Source organism: Pinus tabuliformis, chromosome 1_1 (genome assembly GCF_031772625.1).
Source record: "Pinus tabuliformis cultivar Carrire ecotype Pingquan chromosome 1_1, CPIR1, whole genome shotgun sequence".
NCBI lineage: Eukaryota > Viridiplantae > Streptophyta > Pinopsida > Pinales > Pinaceae > Pinus > Pinus tabuliformis.
In genome coordinates, this window is record NC_142297.1 from 534,653,389 (window position 1) to 534,664,800 (window position 11,412).

An 11,412-nucleotide genomic window follows, 5' to 3' on the forward strand; every position below is an offset into this window, starting at 1 on the left:
AAATATTAAATCAAATATGTATCTGTCACCTGAGTATCTGACTGCTACTAGCCTCTGCGTTTTCCATTGAATAATCTTCACTACTTCTAAATCTACACTGAGCCACCTGCTATGTTGTTAACACTACATCCGTGCTCCTCAACACTTGACTACAACTAGTATATTAATTGTTACACATCTCGAATTACCGCAGTCACTTGAGGACCAAGGTGTTGAACTTGGAATTGTTCTGAGCATTCAACCTTTGTCATCTCGTCCTCCTCCTCCCTTGGATATTGGGTCACTTTTTGACATTGGCCCGGAATCTCCGGATAATCCTATCCAGACTCTCGAGAGTCCACCAACTTCTGAAGGTCAGCTAAGACTGGTTGTTTATCCTCTAAATCTTTTGTTCGATCCTGTTATGATATCATCGCAGCATCCGTACAGTCTGTACAATCAGTCGCGTATTCCTTTGGAATTATCCCCTCGAACATCTTCAGTTGTTCGACGTCATTTGTTTCCACCCATGGAATCAGAAGGTGAGATCCCAGTCTCCCCTCCGAGTCACTCGAAGGTTTCCACTCCACACGTTGTCGATGAGCAGGAATATCCTTTCCCTCCTAAAGGTTTCCCTTACACAGGAAGCATTTCAATTAGTGTTCATCCTGAGGTACCACGTAATTACGTGACTTTACCTCAATTGGTTTCAAGTACGCCTAGTGCCTCATCGTTATATCACAACCCTATTTGGTTGTCTTGCGTTATGCATACCTCAAGTTCATTCATTCAGAACTTGACCTCCCAAGCGATTGTGCATACTGCAGTTACTTCAGTTCTGGTGCAACCCACTGTCCCGAATACTCTTGTTTCGTCAGTTTAAGTAACTCGTCTGGTTCAACCCATGGCCTCGATTCATGTCTCCGTGAGTTCTTTAATCCCTCCAGTAAGTGGACAGGTTGTGCCACTGCTTGGGGGGAAGTTCGAATGTTTCTATGATGTCTGGCACAACCAATGTGAGTGGCTCACAAACTCACATGGTCAAGATGAACCAGACCTCTTCTGGTACCATTCCAAACCCTGCTGGATCGAGTAATGTCCAGTACAAACAACTGAACCCTGTCGGTTCATCTGGTTCAAGTAATGTCTAGTACCAGCAACCTAGTGTGGCTCAGGTTCAGTACCAACCTCCTTGTGTTCCATATGGTTCACAAGAGATGGTTAATCCGCCTTACGTCCCTCAGCCTGGACCTTATGTTCAGCCTAGTCCGTCCGCCACACCTGGTGGATATGGCTAGATACAGTTCAAGAACTTTCAAGGTGCCACTCCGAGAAGTGTTCAAATACCCTTGCAGCAGCAAGGGAAACCTTCATTACAGTAAGGGCCATCCATGCCGCAACAAGGGCAGATAGTGCCACAATAAGGAAAACTGCAACAACCACAGGGGCAACCCTTGCAACCGTTGTAGCAAACCGTGCAGCCGCAAATGCAATATGTTCAACAATCCTCCCAGCCTATGTCCTCGCAAGGTCAACCTCTGCAGTCGCAGGGACATCCTTTACAGCCGCAAGGTCAGCCCTTGCAGCAACAAGGTCAACCCAGGCAACAACAACCCTTATACTCATATCAATAGGGTCAACCTTTGCAAAGGGCAGGGTCAGGGTCAAGTCCTGCAGTAGCAGGCCCAAAATCCTTATGTCCAAGGGCAACAGGCTCAGAGTCCTTTTGTCCCTGGGAAACAGGCCCAAAATCCTTATGTCCAAGGGCAATAGGTTCATAATCCTTTTGTCCAAGGGCAGCAAGTCCAAAATCCCTATGTCCAAGGGTAGCAAGTGCAGAATCGATATTTCCAAGGCCAACAAGTCCAAAACCCTTTTGTCAAGGGGCAATAAGCTCAAAACCCTTATGCTCAGGGGCATCAGGTGCAAAATCCATATGTCCAAGGTCAATAGGCTCAACATCCTTTTAACCCATATGTTGCTTATCAACAACCTATGGCTGGACAATTTCAAGGCTTTCAAGGTTAGAATCCTCCCTAATGAAATATGGCAACAAGAATATTCCAATTTAATTTGTCCTTGAATTAAATTGTGAATTAAAATCGAATTTAGTCTTAACAGCTACTTGGAAATAACTAATTAATTAATTTTAAATTAATTAGTTGGATAAATTCAAGTTAGAAGTCTTTCTGAAGTCATGCAAGAGTTATCCCTTAAATTAAGGAGATAAGATTGAGTTATATTTGAGTTGTAATTAGTTAACTCAGTTTACTGAGTTAAGTCCAGTTAAATTAGTTCCAAACTGTTTGAGGAACTGATAGAGAGTTAACAATTAGTTGATGCACGCATGCACTCAACTAATCCTACTCCAGTTAACTGAAGTTTCCCTCATCAGAAACTCATGCATGTCTATTCTCAAAAATACCTAGTTAAGTTAAATGTCAAGGATAGTGTACTATCAGTTGTATGTGTTTTCTCAAAGAGAAAACTCATGCATGCAGTCAAGGATTTAATCCTTGAGGATTGCACAGTTTTAAAAGAGATCATCCACTTGGTAACAGGAGAATCATCCCAGAGGAGCAGTGCAAGGAAATAGGAGCTTGGAGGGCAAAGAGGAAGGCTGGAGAGAAGCCAAGATTTCCTGTGAGCATATGTGAGGATTGTACTGAGAGCTGACTAGCTGTGAGAGCTAAGCCTTTGTATAATTCCTATGTATTTCCACCTTGTATGATAATACAGACAGTGGGGTTTTTAGCTGAGGCTTTCCCCAAAAGTATTTTCATGTGTATTGTGTGATTCATTCTTCTTCTTCTGGTTATATTGTTCATCGCGATCTTTAAGCTTCTACAAATTGATAGTAGAAGTAGGTTATAGTATTCTTCTTTGATTTATATTGCATTATCGGGTTAACCTACTAGCAGATTTTCTACATGGTATCAGAGCAGGATTTCAAGAAATTTCTACATGGTATCGGAGCTGTGAATAGTATACTGAGAAGATAATTCGAAGTTTGAAGTTCGGCGTTGCAGGTGCAAATCGAATTCATATCATACTTCAAGGTTGGCCAATGGCGTTCTATGGCTTGAGACTCAAGTATGCCTTCGAAGGTAGCTCAAATTACATAGCATGGAAAGATAGAATGGAGGCTGTATTAGAAGACAATGGCTTGAAGGAATTCATTGATCAAGAAATCCGAAAGCCAACTTCAACTAATGCACAAGAGTTAGCTGAGTGGAAGAAGTGTGTGGCGAAGGCGAGACGGATCATCCTTGAGGGAGTTCGAGACCATATTGTCTTGATTCTCCATGGGAAGGATACTCCATTTTCAATGTGGAAGACATTGAAGGACCTCTACTAGAATAGTAGCAACGAGAGGAAATTGGTGCTCAATGATAAGCTTCGAAGAATCAAGATGGAGAAGGGCGATACTATTTCCACATATTTGAACAAGCTCACCCCCTGCAAAGATGAGCTTGGAAGTGTGGGAATAACTACTATCGATGATGATATGGTGAGCCTCGCTCTCCTTGGCCTTCCAAAGAGTTGGAATAGCTACCAGGACTTTGTGAATGGACAGGAGAAACTGTCAGATTGGGAACGATTGTTGTCGGATCTTATGCAGGAGGAGATCAGGAGGAGCACACGAGATGATTCTTCATCCAAGAATGATGATGAAGAAAATCTGGCCTTATCAAGTAAGGCAAGGAAAGGGAAGGAGAAGGCTACCCATTCCAAATCAAATTCTTCTCATGGAGGGAATAAGGGTGACATGTCTAAAGTAAGATGCTTTAATTGTCACAAGATGGGACATTATGTGACTAATTGCCCATTGAAGAAGTCCAACAAGGGATCCTCAGAAGGATCGGAAGGTGAGGCATTAGCCTCTTAGTTCAAAATGGACTTTACCCTCATCGCATGCATGTTGTCATTGATGATGGGTTCTATCTAGTATTTTGACAGTGGAGTCTCATTCCACATGACCGGTGATAAAAATTTATTCAATGCCTTGGAGGAGAAAGACCACGAGATGTGCATAGAGATGGGTGACGGTGGAAGGTATAGGGTTTCAGGAGTGGACACGGTTTATTTTCAGAGGGAGCATGGAGCTCCTCTCACCTTGACAAATGTGATGTATGTGCCTAGACTGAAGAAGAACTTGATATCAGTCACGATGTTGGAGGACAAAGGCTACGATGTTGTCTTCAATAAAGGAAAGGCATTCCTAAGACACATAGCCACGGGTCAGACCAAGAGGATAGGGATTCGGGTGAAGAATCTCTATAAACTAGAGGTAGATGATTGTGCGGCATTGAGTACGAAAGAAAAATTGGTGAAAATCCAAGACATTGGCGAGTTGTGGCACAGGCGATTGGGCCATTTGCATCATGGGGATTTGAAGATAATGCAACAGATATCTACAGGACTTCCCAAAGGTAAACTTGAGCAATTTGACACATGCAAAGGTTGTACATTGGGAAAGTACACCAAGTCTTCCTTTCATGATCGAGACAGTCGAGCAGAGGCTATCTTAGAGTGAGTTCATACTGATTTGTGTGTACCATTCTCGACGGCATCCACAACGAAGCAAAGGTACTATGTGATTTTCATTGATGACTATTCTTGTAAATGCTGGATTTATTTCATGCAGAAGAAGGACCTAACCTTCACAAAGTTTTGTGAGTTCAAAGCTTTGGTCGAGAAAGAGTCAAGGAAGAAGATCAAGACCTTGAGAAGCGACAATGGTGGATAATATGTCTCTCAAGAGTTTAAGGACTTCTGTGCATCGGAAGGAATTAAATGAGAGTTGACGGCACCTCATAACCTACAGCAGAATGGGGTGGCCGAGAGGAAGAACAAAACTATTGTAGGGGCGGCACGTGCAATGCTACATGACCAAGGCCTACCACTTCACTGGTGGGCTGAGGCATGCAACACAACGGTCTATTTGCATAATAGAAGCCCGCATCACATACTTGGGATGAAGACACCAGAGGAAGCTTTCTCCGGTAAGGGACCAGATGTGGGTCACTTTAAGATATTTGGCTCATCAGTATATTGCCATGTGACAAAGGATGCATGAAAGAAGCTTGAGCCGACAATAGAGTTGGGGATATTTGTGAGGTACACTGATACACCTCGCAACTATCAGGTGTACTTGCCTACCAGTCGGAGGACAATGGTTCGCAGAGATCTCAAGTTTGATGAGCAGAAGGCCATGCGAGTTTCCCTTGAGAGGGAGCTCCAACTACAGGCTATGGAGGAACTGTTGGTTCCTAAGGAGGAGGAGCCTCAGACTGATGCGGAGCAGCCACATGTAGAGGTTCCAAGAGTGGAGACATCCACTCAAGTATAGTCTTCCAGAGATGGACAAAAATGCACAAGAGAAGTTGAAAGATTGTTGGAGGATGCGAGAGAGAATGTGGGAGCACCATCTTCTCAGCGCAGACAGAGGAGGTCACTTGAGAGGTACATTGGATACATGGCCCTTGCTGGGGAATGTGTTGAGACTGAGCCATCTTCCTTTGAGGAAGCAGTGTAGTAGCCGATTTGGGTTGATGCTATGGTGGAGGAGTATGACTCCATAGTTCGTAACAGTGTTTGGGACGTGGTTCCGAGACCGGAGAACAAGTTAGTTGTGAGTTCCTGTTGGCTTTACAAGGTAAAGCAAGCTTCTGATGGTAGTGTGGAGAAGCAGAAGGCAAGATTTGTTACCCATGGCTTTTCACAGGTTGAGAGGATCATGTTGTTGTATTATATTTCGACAAAGGAGCAAGATGCTGACATTTTGACAAAGGCATTGTCAAAGTGTAAATTTGAGTTCCATAGAGACAGGATCAGGGTAGCAGATAATCCCTTTCTTCTTGAGAGGGAGTGTTGAAATATGGCAACAAGAATATTCCAATTTAATTTGTCCTTGAATTAAATTATGAATTAAAATCGAATTTAGTCTTAACATCTACTTGGAAATAATGAATTTATTTATTTTAAATTAATTAGTTGGAGAAATTCAAGTTAGAAGTCTTTCTGAAGTCATGCAAGAGTTATCCCTTAAATTAAGGAGATAAGATTGAGTTATGTTTGATTAGTAATTAGTTAACTCAGTTTACTGAGTTAAGTCCAGTTAAATTAGTTCCAAACTGTTTGATGAACTAATAGAGAGTTAACAGTGAGTTGATGCATGCATGCACTCAACTAATGCTACTCCAGTTAACTGAAGATTCCCTCATCAGAAACTCATGTGTGTCTATTCTGAGAAAGACCCAATTGAGTTAAATGTTAAGGATAGTGTACTATCAGTTTCATGTGTTTTCTAAAAGATAAAACTCATGCATGCAGTGAAGGATTTAGTCCTTGAGGATTGCGCAGTTTTAAAAGAGATTATCCACTTGGTAATAGGAGAATCATCCAAGAGGAACAACGCAAAGAAATAGGAGCTTGGAGAGCAGAGAGGAAGGCTGGAGAGAAGCCAAGATTACTTGTGAGCATCTGTGAGGATTGTACTGAGATCTGGCTAGTTGTGAGAGCTAAGGATTTGTATAATTCCTATGTATTTCCACCTTGTATGATAATACAGATAGTGGGGTTTTTAGCTGAGTCTTTCCCCAAAAGTATTTTCATGTGTATTGTGCGATTGATTCTTCTTCTTCTGGTTATATTTTTCAGCTCAATCTTTAAGCTTCCACAAATTGATAGTAGAAGTAGGTTATATTATTATGCTTTGATTTATATTGCATTATCGGTTAACCTACCAACAGATTTTCTACACTCCCTACGGGCAAGGTAACCTACAGTGGGGGAAAAATCAAATGCCATATGGACAAAACCCTCCACTATGGGGACAAAATCCTTACCAGCAGGGATGGGTTCCACCGGCTTGGCCCGCTTATCGGCCTCAAATGCCTTTCAATACCCATTTTTCATTCTTGTCTACAATGGAGTTAGCTACATGGGCTACTGGCCTGCAGTCCCTTCCAAGATCCCGAGCGATTGTCTGAAGTTTGAAGGAAAAGCAAAAGAGGATCCACATGCCCATGTGATGACATATCACCTCCGGTGCTCCTCGAATTCCTACGTTGATGATTCCATTCGTCTTCAGCGTTTCCAACGAACTCTCACAGGTATTGCAGCCAAGTGATATATAGAGCTAGCTCGAAATACCTATACACTCTCCCCATGGCCTTTCTCACACATTTCCAGTTGTCGGTTCACTATGAAACTGGCACCCATCTGCTAACGTTGCTCAAGAAAGACACTGCGACCCACATCTCCGATCACATCCATGAATGGAGACGTAGGCATCACCTGATTAAGTTTGAGATTGCTAATTAGTTGTTGACTGAGTGGTTCACCAAATCATTCATCAGAAAAATTTCTTAGGACATCGCTATGGGTAGATGCGTCACTGAGGAACAAGCCATTGTGCGTGCCCAGTATCTAGACCTCGTCTATTCACAATATGGCATGTTATATGATATGTTTCTCGGTACGCCCAGACCATCATCTAATATGACGATATCTAAGTCTCTGGATACACCTCCTGTTGATGAAATAATTGGTTCAGTGACTCATAACCCCGCAAAATATTCTTCTATACAGAAGTTAGTCTCCAACACTGCTTCCAATGATTCCTCTCACAATTCACCTGGCCCTAGTAAAAATTTAGAGGTTCACACTGTCCAGTCTACCACAGCGGACAAATCCTCCAAAGGTAAGAAGAGAGGCAAAGGTAAGGGTAAAGTCGATGCCCTGAAACAGGGCCCTCTTAAGTCATCTGTTGGTGATGCTTCTCAACGGAAGCCTAAGTAGCCATGCCTCATCTATGAGGAAGATCACTATACTAAGAATTGTCCTCGATGATCCGAAGTTAGTCATTTTCTCAAAGGGACGTCAGCTGTCCTAAAAGAGCCCTTTCTGCCCTAGCAGACCCAAATGATAGACTAGCCTCAGTCGTCCGTTTCCTCAGGTTCACAAGTGTACATGATGAATAAACCGATTAACGTGGCTACCAGGTCAAAAGATTATCAAACACCTACCCTGACAGTAGGGAAAGAGAAATAAGGTACCTCTTCCTCTTCTATCCCATCAAGTTCTGGTCCTCTCCATATAGAGCGACCTAATCCTGATTCCTCCATTTGACCATGTTATCGAGGTGTGCTACAAAATTCCTTGTACAATCCAAACGCTCGTGCCGCTCAACATTATAATATTGTTGAGGATTTAGCTCAAGTGCCATCAGCTATGTATGCTCTGGAGGTCCTTCAAATCTGTCCTTCTCGGCAGAAATCATTACTGTCAGCTATTGGAGGTATTGATCCAGTTGACTCTAATATCATCTATTTTGATCTAGAAAACCACGTTCCATGTTTACCTCATTAGATTTCCTTTCTCATTCAGGTGATCATAAATGAGAAAACCATTCATAGGACCATCATCGATGAAGGTGCTTCTACCTGCATCATGTCTGTCGCTTGTTGGAAGGCAATTGGTTCTCCCACTATAAACAAGTCCCCTAACACTTTGGAAGCTTTCGATGGACACGATTCGTAACCATTTGGTGTCCTCCCTAACCGTGCCATTACTTTGGGGGGAAAGACAATACACGTCGAAGTAGAGATTGTTGACGCTAATCTTAACTATAATCTTCTACTCGGACGAAGTTGGATCCATTCCATGCATGCTATAGCCTCCTCCCTTTTTTGCGTGATTCATTTTCCCCATCAAGGGAAGATAGTCACAGTCGACCAACTGTCCTTCTTTGCCTCTTCCTCCTCGGATGGCAATGTTCCTTATGTAAAGCACATTAGTGCTCCTTATGAGAGTGTGGGGGCAGGACTCTTTAAAGATCCTACCTTGATGGGTATTTTTCCGCTCCCACCTCCTCATGTTGCCTCTGTCAACATGATCTCGATCAAGTTTGATCCTTGGGTCATTCCCTCACCAGATCTTGTTGATACATGGGACGAGGTTATGTCATTAAGCCCTGACGAAATTAATTATGTGGAGATTATTTCGGCCTCGACTTCGGTATCCTCTGATCATCTTGTTTTGAGGACATCTCTCGATGCACATTCTCAATCCCTGTGGCTTGGTTCTGGCCCGGCGGTCATCTCTACTTGTCTTGAGAAGTTCACTTCTCCACTGCCTATTGACATGTCAGTTTATCCTGATAGTGTTAAGATCTTTCAACTAGAGGCACCTTTGCCTCCTCATTAGTTAAGGTTTCTTTTCGCTCCCCGAGTTTTTACCGATTGCCCATTATTGCAATGGGGTTGTCATCTGACTCATAACCCTCTCTCGCCAAAGGGGCATGGGGGCACAACATTATATTAGTTTTACTCTATTATTTGGCTGAGTCGATGCTTACTCATCATGTCAATGGTTAAAGTTTGGTTTTCATCTTGGTTGATTGATTACCCAAGTTTGAGCATGAACTCCCTCAAAAAGTATTATGCCTAGGTCATCTTGCATGGCTACTTTTGTACAATAGTGTGTTATTAATTTTTATGCAGTGTGGCTTGGTGTGTTGTTTTTCAAGCAGCTTTCATGCTTATTATGTCTTTGCCTTCTTTGTAGATGTTTGTGACTCCTCACATCCATTTCATTGATGGTGCTTGTTGTAGTACCCAGAATCTATCATCCGTAGCATGGGCCATTTATGACCCCCATGGTGAGTTGATTGATCTTCAAGATATTTGTTTAGGTCGAACAACTAATAACATTACTGAGTATAGCGCAGTTATCGAATTGTTGTTAGAAGCCATTTCTCTTGACATTTGGGAATTGGTTGTCAACCTTGATTCACAACTTGTCGTTCTTCAACTCAACAGGAAAATTCCATCAGAAACCCTCAAATATTGAGAATGTATTTGCGTATTCGTCTATTGGAGAGAAATTTTGATTACATTACATATCATCATATTCCTAGGCATATGAATACATTGACAGATGCATTAGCTAATTATGTGTTGGATAGACATTTGCGAAACATGTGAAAAACAAAAACAAAACATTTGTACCATAGTAAGCAAGGAAATATATCATCTATATATATATATATATATATAGAGAGAGAGAGAGAGAGAGAGAGAGATAGAGAGATATGTCGATAATGTTTGAGTGTCATACATCAAAACCCCAAAAAAAATATATGTGTTCAAATAAATCCATGGCTCGCAGGCCTTAAAAATGTAAAATTATAATCCTATGGACTACTCAGCATTGTGCTCATGATAGCACGTATCTTCTCAAACTACATGAGAGAGTAGTCGATGGATCTAGTCTGATACCCCCACTATGTGCCTCTGATACTGGCGTGGGATGTCACCCACCTAGGCATACTCTGGGATACCTCTGGTCAATCCCTTGAGGTTCCGTATGATTTCCTCCTCATTATTGCTTCCTTCCTAATAAGGAGCGATATCAAACTGTCGAGCAATGCGCCTAGCAATCGGGGACATCCCGGCAGGACGCTTTGGTCCCACATCTGCATTTACAAAATCGAAATTTCATGAATGCATGTATTTCAAAAACAATAAAAAAATTAAAAATTAAAATTGTTTTTACCTCCATTGTCATAATCTTCTCCCTTTGGGAGCGACATATCTAGATCGTCGCGGAAGTCGGTACCGCTATAGGGCCAATCCTCTACTACGATCAGCTTCCACCGTAGCCACGAAAAGAAGGTGGGCTTATATGACATATGTTGGCCCCCGGTGATTCTAGGCATCAGTGCACTCCAACGGACCATCTGTGGGTCTCGTGGAAATGGCGGATTCACCTCAGCAAGCTGGTAGTGAAATAGCGGGATCCACTCCAAAAAGAAGGTCACTATAATGGAACAATAGCAGAACTGCTTCAGGTTTCATGCCTTGGCTTTGGATAGTTGTTGCTTCATGTTTACCTTCATTGCTTCCGCCTAGTTGAAGATAGTCGGCGATGTACAATCTATAACATAATGAAACTTGCACTTGTTGGACTCGTGTTGTGCTTGATCCCCAGCCACTCTGTTTACGGTCAACATCATCACTTTCAACACAAGATCCCGAACAATCATGATCTCTATCTTGCCGCTCTTTTATTTTAGTGCTTCCGGGTAGTGTTCTGCGAGCAACATGTTCACACTTGCCCCAATAGGCCTGGACCCATACAGATTGACTGGTTCCCCTCTTCGGGACAATCCATCAATGAAATAAATGTCGAAAGTTTCCAACTCCAGTTCTTGGTCCCGGATCATAAAAACTTCCCGATTGACATCCCAAAGACTGATTATATACTGTAGCAACTCGGGTTGAGCCCGAAGACTAGGTATGAGGAAGAATTTAAGGAGCCCACAGTTCCTCAGGGAATTTAAGCAGTTTGGGTCTACCATTTCCTGTGGATCAATGTCCTCATGCTCATGTTCCCTCCAATCAACCATTTTTCACTGTGTTTTCC